The sequence below is a fragment of the Ambystoma mexicanum genome, chromosome 5q (genome assembly GCF_040938575.1).
Source record: "Ambystoma mexicanum isolate Mex_15411 chromosome 5q, UKY_AmexF1_1, whole genome shotgun sequence".
Lineage (NCBI taxonomy): Eukaryota > Metazoa > Chordata > Amphibia > Caudata > Ambystomatidae > Ambystoma > Ambystoma mexicanum.
The window spans coordinates 529,457,531-529,474,212 of record NC_090933.1 but is presented as its reverse complement, the minus strand read 5'-3'; positions in this window follow the sequence as shown (position 1 = coordinate 529,474,212).

Below are 16,682 nucleotides of genomic sequence, written 5' to 3'. Positions count from 1 at the left end.
AACGTCTGTTTATTGAGTAAATAATGTTTATTGAGTAAAATAGAAGATATACAATTTTTGGGAAAAACGGGATTGGAGCTTGCGACGATTGGTGCTCGCTCATATTGTTGGTATTTTTTAAATAACGAAAGACATAACAAGTGTTGTATAAAGAGATGGTGAACAGGTTTAAGCATGGAAGACATAACTCCATTAGTACACCTGTGCAAACAGTTGCCAAAACATGCACCTAAGCTGAAAAAGTACAGTGCAGAATGGGTTAAAGGAACCACGAATAAAATGTTTATGCCATGGCCACAGGGTGGATCGTTATCTAAAGCAGTTCTACAACACATGACGAAATACTTGCATGCGACATACATGGGCACAAAGTTAGACAAACGCCTAGCTAGTCTAGAGTTGTGGAAAATGTACCAACAGGATAAAGAGGAGGAGCCGCCATTAGACTGGATACTTAACGTATGCACAGAGGGGTGTGAGACACTCTCAGCGCCACCCGCCTCATCTGAAACAAAAATTGAAAACAGTAAGGATGAAGGGTTATACCCGTTAAGAGAACTTAAAGCAGACACAGGGTATAGCAACCCAGCATATGAGTCACCTACGCAGAGTAGTGACGAAAATCCAGACAAAGATAGAGATAGAGATATCACCTCCAAAGTCCCGAGGGACAAGGAGAGACGCGAGAATGAGAGAAAAGACGAGACACAAGCAAGTACATCTCTCCATACAGAGAGAGAAGGCAAAAGATGGAAAGGAAGCGAGGATAGAACTGATGAGATTCACACAGAACGAATGGATGCGAGGGCAGATCTTATTGAAACTCGATGTCAAAGGCATTGATGACGCAAAACAAAAGGAGAAGTTAGACGATGTACAGAGACAGGAGAAAGAAAAGGAAAATGGATTGAGAGATGAAAGAATCAGGAAAAAAGATAGGCAGAGACGAGAACAGTTATATCGCGAAGAGCAAGAAAAGCAACACGATCGTAAACAGAGAGCAGCAAATGATCAAAACAGACAGGAGCAGTGAAGGATAGAGGAAGAACAAAGGATACGAGAGAAAAGAATAAAGAGACAAAGGGATGAGGAAATCCAAAGGGCAAACGAACATAGAGACGCAAAGAAAGAGGAAGAAGATAGCGTCAGAGAAGAAGCGAGGAAGCGCAAAGAATTTGATGACGATGTCAAACGCAAACGAAGACAGAGAGAACGCGATCTTGAATATCTGGAAAGGGAGTTTAAAAAACCTGAGCCAAGAATTTTTTCCTAAGTACGATTCAGCACCAGGCATGTTTAGGGCGAATATCGAGGATGACTTCGACACCAGAAACATCGGAGAGACGATCGATAGAATATATGATGAAATGGGGCTAGAACAAGTACCCCAAGGGGAGGGGGAAGAGGAGCGCTTGGAGAGCACTCAGCTTTACAACACTGAGGACTTCTCCCGAAGTAGTGGAAATAGAAAACTGTCCCTAGATAGATTGGAAATAAGTAGGAACAAAGATGGTGCAAGATGTTGCACAAGTTGGGCGCAGACAATGTCTGACGCTGAAAGAGAGGAGCATGAAGAAAAGGATAAAGAGAGAAGACGCGAAAAACTAGTCTCAGGAGGGAAAGGGATAAGATGGTCAGACTCTAGAGGGTCTGCACCGAGGGCATCAGAAACAGCCACACAGTCAGACTTGCTAAACGGGATATCATATTATGCCTCCTTTATTGTATATATTGGCCTAAGCCCAGTCGCTCTGCGAAGAAATCCACGTTGCAAGGTTCTGACCTTAGTTCGACCTAGCCGCCATTTTGGGAACATCCGCCATTTTGATTTCCACCTCAAAGTCACTCTGTATTATAAAATGGTGGACAGTGTTCTCAGGGCTTTAAGTGGGGTAAGAAATCGAGGGAGGGCCCTCATTTGGGAGCGTGGCTTGTGGGAGGGGCGTGGCCTTAAAAGTACGCAAATTCTAGGGTATACACACAAATATATATAAATGTTATATATTTGTGTGCGTACCTTACTATGGTGTGTGTACTGTGCAAGCCATCTTTTCTAAACATGGAAATATGTAACATATTGTATATGTAACATATTTCTATGTTTAGAAAAGATGGCTTGCATAGTACACACACCATAGTAAGGTACGCACACAAATATATAACATTTATATATATTTGTGTGCATACCCTACGGTTTGACTGGTTTTCAGGCCATCTTTCTTAAACATTTCGGGTTTGAAAAAGATGGCTTTGAAAGTACACAATTCAAGCCGTCTTTTATAAAGCTTTGACTACGGACAAAATTGTCTGTCGGCAAAGCTTTATAAAAGATGGCTTGAAATGTTTACTTTCAAAGCCATCTTTTATAAACCGCGAAATAGGTCGAGGAATCCCCAGGTTCGCCGAGGCTTAAAGACACCTCGGCGACCTGGGGAAACAAAGGGACAGTAACTGCCTCTGGTGACCTCTCGCGCGAGGGGTCACCAGAGGCAGTTACTATGACTGACAGAAGTGGCAGCCAGTCACAGCGTCGCTGTGGTTGGCTGCCACTTTTGTCAGATCGCCTGACTTCATGGCAGGCGCATGCATCTCCCGTTGCGGCTGCGGCCGCGACGGGATAATGCATCCTGCCAATGTTGCGGGCGGTGGGACGGGGCCCCGGCAGGGCCCCGGCTCAGCCCCACTTTTTGGAGACTGCCGGGGCCCAGCCCCGGCAGGCCCCTGCCCTCTTTAAGCACTGAGTGTTCTCCTGCTCGTAACCTTAGCCATCCTGACCTTTACACAGGTTAATGCCTAAACTGCCTGTAGGCTAAATGTTTGGGTCGTGTAATAAGACCATGTCCTAAGTTTGACCTGAAGATCAAAGGATTACTCGTGCCAACAAGTCTGATCCGCTGGCATACATTGAATACAATTTTGTTTAAATACTGAATGTGAGCACTTGTTGAACTACATTGTATAAAACATGTACTAAGGCTTAATGTCAAATTCTAAGATACACTGTTGCCATTGTGACTTGTTGTTTTATAAACTAGACGCAAGCCACATGCATATAGTTGGACTAACCAGAGGCGAACTCGGCACGAACCCTAGTCCGAAAATAATTAACTTGCAGAGGGGCTGGACATTGCGATTGAGAATTGTATAAAAGATGAGAATATGTAGACGTCCAGTACCTCTTACTTCTCACACCGAAAGGGCTGGCATTCGTTTTGATGTACTGAGGGCCAAATAGCTATCTGATACTTTGTTCCTTTGTAAACTGTACAGTTATTTGAATAAAGATCTGAGAATCTTTGGGCCTCATTACACGGACGGCGTTGGACCAAGGTGCTATTAGCACCTTGGTCCATGGCGGTAAAATACCGGCACCGCCTTGGTGGAAAGGAGAATTACCGCCCTATTCCAAGGTTGGTGGGGCGGTAATTCCCCCTTCCCATATTGCCCTTCCTCATTCCCATTTTTGCCCCATAGGGCATAATGGGAATGAGGAAGGTGCTAATTACGGCACCGCAAATTGCAGTACCGTAATTAGCTCCCTGGTCCCTTTGCGGGTTGGTTTTTAACGGCTGCAAAAAGCAGGCGTTAAAGTCTCCAACCTGCAAAGGGACCACGTAGTAAGGCGGTAAGGGTTAACGGTCACCGGTACCATTAACGGTGACCGTTAACCCTTACCGCCGTCCGTGTAATGAGGCCCTTTATAAGCCTGTGTTTGGTGTATTTCCTTTTGTGGTACTCAGCCTCGATATTTCTCTTTTGCTTTTACAGATGGCGCCCGAATAGGGACCCTCAAGATTGATGCCAGCTCATTGAAGGTTGACGCGGCTATCGGACTGGGATTGGACGGTGTAAAAGGGGGCCCTTTTCTTGGATGAGACGCGACACCTCAGCAGCGCTGCACGACCCGATCCCTGGACGGTGAGCCCACAGTCCGAGTCGACATCTTGACGAGGGTCCATATATCGAGGGGGGCAAATTTACCAAAATCACCAACTACGAGGCACCTTAGTTAGAAAAATTTGTATTCCAATCGGACCTCCTTAGGATTTGATGAGGTGAGTCGTGACCCGATTCTTAAGTATCCTGATAATTTGTTTTGGCGCATTACACTTGCAAGTGCAATTATTTACCAGGTAACACCAGTATTCTGATATGCCTGAGAAATTGTCTGCCTCTTTCAGGGCGTTATTCTGCAGTGACAGCCAATCTTTGGAATTTGGCCATCCGGCACCAATGGAGGGGTCGCCGGCGTGTACTATGTACTGTAAGCACGGCATTGGTATAGTATTTAACGATATTTGGCAAAGACAAACTAGACATGCTTCCGAACTTCAGTGGCCAATTAATGGTAGTTTTGAAATCCCTCGTATTGAATACTTAGAATCTATATTATTGAAGAAAAAGGCTAGATCTGCAGCATTCGATGTATTACAAAATTGGAAGAAAGAAGCTATGCAGCAGCTTAAGAGTAGAGAAAAGCATGCGCGCCGTCATATGACGAATGCCGAAAAAGCATTGTTATATGACCAGAGTAAACAGTCTGAGTCAGTTAGGAATATGGATAGGGCTTTCTCACTTGGTATCCAGAAAACGTATCCTTCTAACGACTTTCATGTATCTGATGAATTTATCGATAATGAACGAAGGCCTGGTGCCACTGCACCACCTCTGTATGTTCCTCTTCCTGCTGTTATTCCTCCTCCCATTGCTCCTCCTGCTCCTCCTATTGCTCCTCTTAATGTTCCTCTTCCTCCTGTTGTTCCTCCTCTTGTCGCCGCTCCTCCACCTGCTCCTCCACCTTTGCCTACTGTTACGGGTCCGGTGGGCTTGCCTGCCACGCCAGCGATAGTACCTCTGTATCCGGATGTTCAAAATTTGCCTACTCTCCCTCTTCCAAGTGGTTCTACACCACTTGTAGTAGATTAGGGAGCGGAATCGAGGGTTGTAACTCGTAATACTATATCTTCAGAGAAAAGGCGTGAGTTAACTGCGTGGGCTAAGCATTGCATGGAGAAGGGTGACCAAGCTGATATTCTTGCCACACTTTATAATTTAGACAATTTTCCTGAGAAAAACGTTTTTATTGAGGGATTAGGAATTCATTTATGTGTAATGTGGAACAGACTAAGTGATACAGATCTCCCACAAGGGTTAAGCAATCTGAATACTTTAGCGTTTTCTAGAGCTACTGCGGAGAAGGTACAAGAGCATGTAAAGAGGGTTTTTGGGTATAGAAGGGAATTGGAAGGGCTAAAGAATGAAGATGTAGATGGTGATAGCTTGGATGTTATCTTCGTACAGAAGCGATTTTCTCCTTGTCGGAAATCGATAAATGTGGAAACACGAATTTGTACGAACGATGCGATTAGGGGGATCTCAGATACATCGATAACTCCCGTTGAAGTGTATGACACGTATAGTCAGTATACACCAGAAATGCAGAGGAAAGTGATACAGGTAATGGTAGAGTACCTACTGGATGAGTGCGTAAAAAGAAAGATTTGTTGTACCGCATATTAATTGAGTATTTATAAGAGGACTTTTTTGTTTGACACTTCTTCAGCTGCTTTAGCGCTCGATTTAGCTCTGTTGCTTAGTAAGCATTCGGAGTTGCCTACTTCTCAGTTGCCAATGAGAGAGGTCCCTCCGACATTTGTCCCAAAAGAAGAGATTCCAGCTAATGCTGTAGCAGGTACTGCTGCTCAAGAAATTCCTGCACATTATGTGTCGCAGTTCGTTCATGTCCCGTTCTCGGGACAGGAAATGAACACCATTAAACAGTCTATTCCCGATATTAGAAAGAATCCGACAGGGTTCTACAAAGAAATAGAGTCTGTTTTACAATCCTCAGTATTTACCTTAAGTGATATTGATCTGTTGTTTCCCGTACTCCTGCCCGTTGATTTGTGGAAACAGATTAGGACTATAGATGATGTACCAGGGTTAGGAGATTCATGGGATACTATGACTAGACTCGATAGAGAAAGACCAGCTGGTGAGAGACCACCACAGGTAATACTAACTTTACCTGATAGAATAGTTACAAAATTGAAAACTATAATTCCTGAAAGAAGGATTATTTGGGACAAGTTTACGGCATGTGTCCAAGGGAAATCTGAGGGTGCTACTGAGTTCTTCAACCGGATCGAACAAGTATTTTCAGATTACAGTGGGCAAGACTTAAGCTCAGTGTCTGGGAAAAGGTTATTCGTGAACAAATTTGTGCGTGGATTGCTGCCTGACATCCAGTCACAGATCATGTCCTCCGAGAGCCCTTGGCAAGCGAAGTCTCAGTCAGAAGTACTACACATGGCTCAGTACTACGAGAATCGTGTCAATAACGAAAAGGAAAGAGTTGAAAAGAGAAAAGGTGACTTAAAAACAAAAATACTATTGCAGCAAATTGTTAGAGGGCCTAGAGGGGGTAATTTGCAATTTAGAGGTCAGTACGTTCCACAAGGAAATGCGCCCTTGGGTCCTGTAAACATTAACCAGTGTGCTTATTGCAGACAAGAGGGTCATTGGCGTGCACAATGCCCGATCCTCCAGCAGAGGTCAAATAACACGTTTGGGAATATGGGTAGATGATCCAGAGGCTGCCCAGTGGTAGGGAGTCCTGCTAGAAGGCAGGTTTTGACAAGATTCACAGCAACCTTTTTCGCAGGACAATCAGGCATTGAGTGTGGATAATAGAAACATTTCTGACCATCCTTCTGCTGCTTACCTCTCTAAAGAACTTCCGTTCAACGACATTCTGTTTCGCTAGGATTGCCCGAAACAGGGTTTGGAACCAACGCCTATTTCCGTTAATCAGAAAGGTCCCTATGTTGAAATGTTAGTGGGTAATAAGAAACATCTATTCTTGATAGATATAGGGGCACAGAAGTGTTACATTGACCATTTGCGGGTGCCAAACATTCCACTGTCAGGGCAAACCAATGTTTCTGTAGGGTTTTCTGGCACATCAGTCGTCTGTCCGGTTTCTTCGCCGGTACCTATTTATTTGGGTCCATTTACGGACCACTGTCCATTCGTTTTGACCACGAATTGTGGAGAGAATTTGTTGGTGTTGAATCTGTTGAAGGAATTAAATGCAGTAATTCATTGTTCTCCTGACGGAGTGCGTTTGACGATTTCACCACAGCAGCTTTCTGTCTCTCAATTCTTGACCAGACCTTTGCCGCCAGAATTTAGAGATGTTCCAGAGTGTTTGTGGGCGATTTACAACAATGATGTCGGTGTTTTGCAAATTGAGCCTGTTAAGACTGTTTTGAAACATGGAGTGAAGTTGCCACGTATTCCCCAGTATAAGATCTCGGTCGAAATGCATCCTCTACAATTTTGTGCATTAAGGGGTGATTGAGGAAATTGCAGGTAGTTTGTGTAATAGTCTGATTTTGCCCGTGTACAAAAAAGGTGATAATGCAATTCCCTTCCGTTTTATTATTGATCTACGTGCCATTAATAAGATCGTTGCTCCACAATTTCCTTTTGTGCCTGATGTGACAACAATATTGACCATGATCCCGGCTTTAGCTACTTACTTTAGTGTTGTGGATCTGAAGAACGCCTTCTTTAGTATCCCTATACATAAGGACAGTAGATACTTGTTCACATTCACCTTAGGGGGACGTTCGTTAAATTTTACCTGTGCACCGCAAGTTTACACAGAAAGTCCTAGCATCTATAGTAGGGCTTTGAAAGGGCTATAGGTTAAAGGATCGAAAAAAAGGGTCGAATGGTCAAAGGATCGACTCAAAAGTTTTTTTTTATGTATTTTTTTGGGGGGGTCCCCCCAACCCCTGTTTTTTTGGTAAAAAACATTTTTTTTACCTATACGAAAACCAAAAAAAATATATATAATCAAAAAAACATTCGATCCTTTTGTTTTCAGCCCTATTGTGTCGATCCTTTTGCATTCGATCCTTTTTCATTCGATGCTTTAACTGGACAACCTTTGAAAGAGCAGCTCGATACCCTTGAGTTGCCCTCTACTTGTACACTGCTTCAATATGTTGACGACCTGCTTTTAGCTGCTGACTCAGAGAGTGCTTGTAAGGAGGGCACTGTGTTGTTGCTTTTTCATCTAGCTCAACATGGACACAAAGCTTTGCTTAAAAAATTTCAATATTGTCGACAGGAGGTCGCCTATTTAGGCTATCTCCTGTTAAAGGAGGGAAGAAGGTTGACGTCTGAAAGGATAAAAATCATTTCTGGCATGTCTGTCCCAAATACACAGAAGGAAGTTAGAGCCTTGATAGGTATGGCTTCTTACTGTAGGCAGTGGATCCCGAATTTCTCCTTAGTGATTAAACCAATGTTGGCTTTGACAAAGAAGGGCATTTCTTCGCCATTGCCGTGGAACTTGGAACACCAATGAGCATTTGATCTGCTCAAGACTGCATTGTGCTCGGCACCAGTTTTGGGCACACCAAACTATGAAAAGGCCTTTGTGTTGTATGTGCATGAATGTGATGGATGTGCTTTGGCTGTATTAACGCAGGAACATGGAGGGAAGAATAGGACTTGCGGCTACTTTTCTTCCACCCTTGATCCTGTAGCATGTGCATTGCCAAGATGTTTGAGAGCTGTCGCTGCTGCTGCTGCACCCGTAAACAGAGCGAGGGAACGGTTCTAGGCCATGCTCTAACCCTGATGGTACCTCACTCTGTAGATATTCTATTAAACAGAACACAAACGCAACACCTCACCTCCGCAAGATTAACGAGATACGAATTGATCTTGTTTGCACCGCACATCCAAATTAAGAGGTGTTGTGTCCTTAATCTGGCTGAACTTCTACCTTTCCCGCAAGGTACTGCTTGCAGTGACGAAGAGTCACATGACTGCCTTGATACCACAGAACAATAGATCAAAGGCAGAATTGACCTAAAGGACACTCCTTTGAATAATCCACTAGGGGAGCTGTTTTGTGACGGCTCCTGTTTCAAACTTCTGGATGGTACATCCACAGCTGCTTACGCAATCACCACATTGAGCACGATTCTGGAGACCAAAAGAATCATGCATAACTCTTCGCAGGCCGCAGAGATTATAGCATTGACCCGAGCTTGTGAACTTTCCGAAGGGCTTGCTGTAAATATATATACTGACAGTCAGTATGCCTTTGGGGTGGTTCACAACTTCGGCAGACTTTGGGCAGAAAGAGGTTTCTTGACTTCACATGGTATGAAAATCCAACATGGCTCCTTGATAGTACGGTTACTCTCAGCGCTTGCACTCCCTACTCAGCTAGCTATCATGAAATGCGCAGCGCATCAGAAGGTCATAGACAATGTAGGGAAAGGTAATGCTTTCACTGACCAGAAAGCCAAGCAGACTGCCACTGATCCCTCTTCAGAAATGTATACTTCAAGGGAAGCCACAAATGCCTGTATTTTGGACAAGGGTATTGATTCCATAAAGCATATTCAAGCCGATGCCACGTTAGAAGAATTTAAGAAATGGGCTGAGGGCTTGGGAAAACTGGATGATGATGGGTGCTGGATGGACAAAGTTGAAGGGAAATGGCTATTGCCTGAAGCATATGTTATGATGATGGTTGTTATGGCTCATGGTCCCACCCATATTTGTGCTCGTAAGGTCACTAAAATGTTACAAAATGTGTGGGTAAATGATAAAATCCCTAAAGTAGCTGAACGATTCATTCAGGGATGTATGATTTGTTTACAGCACAATGTGGGTAAGGGCACATCAACTCCTAGGGGTAGTTTTGGTCCACCTTCTGTCCCCTTTGAGGTGATTCATTTTGACTTTATCGAAATGGAGCGTTGCCATAATTTTAAGTACGTATTAGTTGTCATCTGTGCCTTTAGCAAATGGGTTGAAGCTTTTCCCGTCAAAGATGCCACAGCCATGACCACGGAAAAGACCATGCTAAAGGAATATTTTCTAAGATTTGGTTTGCCAAGAGTCATCTGGTCGGACAATGGTCCATATTTGATCACTGCTGTAATTCTGCAGATATGCGCGGGATTACAGATCGATAAACAATTACATTGGGCCAGACACGCACAGAGTGCTGGACTAGTAGAAAGACACAACAGCATCATCAAAAACAAGCTCACTAAGACGTGTACCGGCACCAAACTAAAATGGCCAGACGCCTTACCGATCGTATTATTGTCCATGAGGACTATCCCTCAAACTAAGACTGGGCTCCCTCACTTTGAGGTGGTCATGGGTAGGCCAGCTAACATATGGAATGTCCCCAGGCCCCGTTCTTTGCACGAGGTCGATAATGTACTTCTTTGTGACTATTGTGGCCAGTTAACAAATAATCTGTATTTGATTTCTCACCATGTGCGAGAGGTTTTACCTGTGAAATACGAGGGCCCCGCCCACAGCATACGGCCAGGTGACTGGGTCCTTACGAAAGCATTTGACCGATCCTCTTGCCTCGCACATCATTTCGGGGCCTGCATCAGGTCCTCCTGGGCACACAGACGGCGGTGCGGGTAGCAGGAAAGAAGAATTGGATCCATACGTCACATATCAAAAGGATTCCCCACCCTGTGCCACACGCTACAGAAGATACAGAACCCCTCACCAGTACTGCAACCAATGATCAAGAAGCAGTAAACAGCATCAAGAGTGTATCAGAGACTCTCCCTGAGCCTGTGAGGCCTGGGTAAACAGCCATTCCACCTCCACACTCTCCAATAGGTTCGTCTTTTGAATTTGTTCCGGACCTTGCATCCGATCCTGCTTGGATTTGACGCTTCCAACGGGAAGTGATGACATGTTGTTCACAGATCATTCAGTACCAGGGATCACAAGGTACGATATGCGTCCGAGGATATAGACCTACTGCACGGTTCGGCTGTGCCTTTGGAGAAAAGTCATCAAGGGCTTGCCTTTTTGGCCCGATCATTTGTGTAGGAAGTGATTCTGTTGGCTAGGGTTTGTTTAAGGACAAAGAAGACGCTCGGCCTGGAGGTCGCCAGCAAAAAAAAAACATTGCTGTAAATTGTTTGAAGAACAATGCCTGCAACCGCTCCCGCTTGTACGGAAAAGATAAGAGACTGTGTGACCAGCTACGGAAATGAACATTCAAATGCGTGGGCCCTGAAAACGTAGTGTTGATTAGTGATAATGTTGATTGGTTTTACAATAGTCATTGCCTTAGGATTTTGGTATCTGGAAGAAGTACATCCGCTCGAAAATGTGTTACCCACTGAAAATGTACCCACTGTTCCTACTCCTTTTGTACATCTGCATACTTTATCTCTGAGAGACTCTCATCACAGACAGACTTATCACAACAATACTCCATAACTGGGGCTGGGTTGGTATGTTCATCCTTTACCTTTGACAACTGCTTGCTATGCTTCTCTTAGAGCACTATTCTTTGGCCGATGGAACGATAGCATCTCAGGGAACTTTGATGGGATGAACTTGAACGATTTTGAAAGACATGTTCTGACGCCCCTAGGATGCTCACTCTTTGCGAATAGGAGCAAGCCAAATGTTGCTTCTATTAGGCCTTCTGACAGACTGCCCCATCCTTTCCAATCTTTGATTTCTTTTAAGATGGCTCCTGTAGGCAATAGGGATGCCACACCACCTTCTTATACTGTTAACCACAGCCCGATTCAGTTTCTTTCTGCATACAGAGGAATGGTACACAGTCAATGGGTGATTTTAAAGGTTGCACCAACGTTGCGAATTTGACTAGTGAGAACAGACCTTTGTATCTAGGCGAACCTGTCTACTTTGGTTGCGGTAATGTAGCATTTCAATGGTTACCCAGGTATTGGCAGGGAACTTGTTATTTAGGGATTCTGTTACCCGGGGTATTAATTTCTAGCACTATATAAATTTCAAAGGCTCGTCCTCGAAGAGGACCATCAACCGGACCACTGACATACTCTATAATATGACGTTAGAACAGAAAGCAATAAGGTTAGTGGCACTTCAGAACTGGATGGCATTAGATATCATCCTGGCTGAACGTGGTGGGGTATGTAAATTAGTGGGGTCTGCTTGCTGCGTTTTCGTGCCAGATTCCTCCCCAACAATCTTTAGGGTGATCCAAAATCTGCACGTCCTTAGTTCAGAAGTGCATGTTCCCGAGGGAAACTGGGATTTTAGCGCTTGGTTCTGGGACCTCCTACGATCTTGGGGATGGAAGTTACTTTCGGTCTTGATGATTATTTTAGGTATTCTGTTGTTTCTTTGCTGCTGTATACAATGGCCCTCATTCCGAGCTTGGAGGTAGCCATGGCGCTAATAGCGCCATGGCTGCCTCCAAAATCGGTCCGACTCCGGTCTGGTGAAGGGCGTAATTACCGGTCCAGTCCGAGGTCGGCGGGACCGGTAATTCCCCATTCACCAGACCCATTCCCCATTCCCATTTGAGCCCCCATAGGGCTGGGAATGGGGAAGGTGCAAATAATGGTACCGCAATTAGCGGTACTGTTATTTGCTCCCTGGTCCCTTTGCGGCTCCCGCTAAGGCCGCCTGGTAAAACCCACAAAGTAGTAGGGCGCAAGGGATTACCGGCACCGGTGTCATTACCGGTGCCCGGTATCCCTTTGCGCCCACCTTGTAATGAGGGCCAATGTCTTCCTGGTATATGTTTGATGTTAGGAGGATGTTGTGCACAAGCGATGGGTGCATTAGGGCACAAAGTATACGCCCCAGAGAAGATCTCCAATGAATTTGTGCTGAAAGAAATCTTAGTATCCGACCTCATGGCAATTGATATTTCTGATAGTGATTCAGGATGTATGGACATTGAGGCGTGGAGTTACTCGTAAAGTGACTAGAAGTAATTTAGCACTTGTCTTAGGCCAAAAGGAGGGTTTGTTAAACGGGATATCATATTATGCATCCTTTATTGTATATATTGGCCTAAGCCCAGTCGTTCTGCGAAGAAATTTCGCGTTGCAAGGTTCTGACCTTAGATCGACCTAGCTGCCATTTTGGGAACATCCGCCATTTTGATTTCCACTTCAAAGTCACTCTGTATTCTAAAATGGTGGACAGTGTTCTCCTGCTCGTAACCTTAGCCGTCCTGACCTTTACACAGGTTAATGCCTAAACTGACTGTAGGCTAAATGTTTGGGTCGTGTAATAAGACCATGTCCTATGTTTGACCTGAAGATCAAAGGATTACTCGTGCCAACAAGTATGATCCGCGAGCATACATTGAATACAATGTTGTTTAAATACTGAATGTGAGCACTTGTTGAACTACATTGTGTAAAACATGTACTAAGGCTTAATGTCAAATTCTAAGATACACTGTTGCCATTGTGACTTGTTGTTTTATAAACTAGACGTAATCCACATGCATATAGTTGGACTAACCAGAGGCGAATTCGGCAGAAACCCTAGTCCGAAAATAATTAACTTGCAGAGGGGCTGGTCATTGCGATTGAGAATTGTATAAAAGATGAGAATATGTAGACGTCCAGTACCTCTCACTTCTCACACCGAAAGGGCTGGTATTCGTTGTGATGTACTGAGGGCCAAAGCCGCGGTATGGAAAGCATTACGAGTGCTATATCCAGACACTTCTGACATGGGAGCTATAATGACACGTAAAATGAAGGAGTCGGAAGACCTGCTGCTTTACATCCAGAATTTCCAAGACACGTGGCTACTCGAGACTCGTGAATCTTGGAGGGAATCTATACCCGTGTGCTACCATATATTATGCCAAGGGCTGCCAGATCCGGTAAAGAAACAGCTCAAGAAATTGGTAGGAATCAAGGCCAAACCGTGGTCTGAAATACAGTTGACTATAGCACACTATTGCAGCCTACTGCAAGAAAAGAAAAGAATTGCAAAAAAAAAGCTGCACGAAAGGGTGAAGAGGCAAAATTAGTACAGAAAAAATTGTCAAAATATGCCCTTGAAGGGGCAATGATAACTAGCGCAGATGGATCGAGCACGCAACAAGTCAATAGTCCACAGCAGAATGATTAGGGCAATACGGGGTTTTACCCCAGGGGAAGAGGATTTAGAGGAAGAGGATGGCAGAGTAATCAGGGAGGTTTCCAGAATAATCAAGGAGGCTTTCAAAACATGCAAAACGGCAATCAAGATATGTCAATTGGGCAAATAATTAGACTACTGCCAGTATGTTGGTTGTGTGGGATGACAGGGCATTTAGCGCGCACATGCAGAAATCAAGACATGATGCAACATGGCCAAGGAACAGGATCAGGCATGGTAAATCCACCTGTGTTTTTACAGCAGGCAGGAAATGGAGTTGCACAGAATCACACAGTACTACAACAAACGCCAGGAGCACAGTAAGGGTTGCAACCTCAGAATTCGGTGAATTTTCCGCAGGGACAGTCTCAACAGTTATCGATGCAACTGTCATAGACAGTAAGTACAGGATAGGCCATGAACCCTGGAATGAGGAATAACACTGGTGATGTGGGAAGTCCATTCACACAGGGTGGGACAAAATTATATATGGACTAGGACAGCTCACTGGGAACCCTGATGTGTTCTATCCTATCAGTGACACCAGACCCTCACCAGGAACCAAGGGTGGATGTCGTTATAGGGGATAAAGAATATTCCTTACTAGTTGACACGGGTGCAACACGTTCGTGTATACGTGAAGGCAAATTTTCCTTGTCCCGCGATGCTATAAATACTCAGAGTTTCACAGGAGCTACAAGTCGTGCTCCTTTTTCAAACACACTTCCAGTCTCTATAGGAGAATGTGACATGAATGTACCGCTGTTATATTTGCGACAAACACCAGTAAACATCTCGGGTCGAGATTTAATGATGAAATTAAACATGACAATCTCGTTCACGGCGGAGGGCATAGTATGTTCAACTCCAGGAATGCACTATTTCAACGTATGCGAAATGATTAGAGCATACGCAGGGCACACAGCTATGAGGGCTATGCCATTAGAGTCAGAAGTATTTGCATGTGGAATGTGCGTATTAATGGCAGAGCTGCCAGGCATTGCTGAGAAAACCTTGAGGAACCCAGATGAATTTCTGTTCAGGCCAAGAATACCTATGTACGAGGAAAAGGGCCAAGTATTTCCCCTTAATGATACACACAGCCGCAATAAGAGGGAAAATGGCTCTGATTGATGGTTGTGATGATAAAGGCCGACAATGGTGTACAGTAATTGCCATTGAAGAAGGGTAGAGATTGACTGACATCACTGATGACGATATGTTTGATGAGCAAGCAGACGGGGGAGAAACAGCAGTTGAGGTGAACCTCACCTTTTGGGTGAAAATGATCAGAAGAGAAGTGCCTCAGAGAATGATGTTAGCACAGAACAGTTGCGAATATTTCGAGGACGACATGGCCCAGGTGCCTGTCCCAGTGTGGACCACAGGCCCCTATGACGTAGGATTACTCAAAGGAGTCGGAGAGGTGAAAATTAAACTGAAGCCAGGAGCAATTCTATTGAAAGCACGGCAATGCCCCATGTCCAGGGAGGCCGATGAAGGGATTTTTAAAACAATTTCTGCCATGATGGATCAGGGCATCTTAATGACGTCAGAGTCACCATGTAACACGTCAGTGTACCCCGTGAACAAAAGTAAAGGGGGGTCTTGGAGGCTGGTACAAGATTTGAGGCCGATAAATGATATTGTGGAGGCTGAGTTCCCTTTAGTCCCTAAACCGGCTACAATCCTACGTAATATACCTGTTGAGGCAAAATATTTCACGGTGATTGACTTGAAAAATGCATTTTTCTCAATCCCATTGCACAAAGAGTCACAAGATCTGACATCATTTACGTTCAGACAAATGCGTCTGAAAAGTTCGAGGTTACCCCAGGGGTACTGTGAGTCTCCTTCTATCTTTAACATTGTCCTGCAGATGGACCTAAGTAATATTGCATTAGAAAGTGTTGTCTTACAATATGTGGATGGCATCTTAATTTGCAGCACGACAGAGGAGAAATGCAGACACTATTCTGTTCAGCTGTTGACTATATTGTCTGAGAAAGGATATAAGGTGGATAAGGAGAAGTTACAATATTGTCAACAGGAAGTGTTATACATAGGTCAGTTTATCTCACATGAGGGGAAAAGAGTAACCCCTGAAAGAGCTGAAGCCATACTGAATACAGCCAAGCCAGACACGGTAAAGCAGATTTAGAGCTTCGTAGGCCTTTCCGATTATGTCAGGGTGTGGGTCTTCGACTACAGCTCATGCACCAAGCCTTTGCTTCAGGCCCTAAAGGAGGCACAAGTGACGAAAGAAAAGATTGAATGGTCTGAGACCATGGATGAAGGATTTGCTGAACTCAAAAGAGCCATTTGCATGGCACCAGTTTTAGGGATTCCCAATTATGCAGAGGAATTCTACCTGTTCTCACACACTAATGGCAGCGTTATGACTTCAGTACTCACACAGAGAACCACACTGGGGTATAAGCCCCTGGCATATTGTAGTGGATATTTGGACCCAGTGATGAGGGGCCATTTCCAAATAAAGGCATGTGCTCGCTTCTGTTTTTTTTTACTATCATCCTAAAAGTCTTCCGTCCACTTTCTGCTATCCCAAAGAGTCATCCGCGCGAGGGCCGGCAACAGGCGTGATACTGTGCAACAGGCGCATTGCATGGCATTGGTGACATATTCAGGAAATTCCACTTTGATGCAGTGGTCGAAGTGTACAGAAAGAAGTAGTGGAACTATGTTCCCTACTGGCT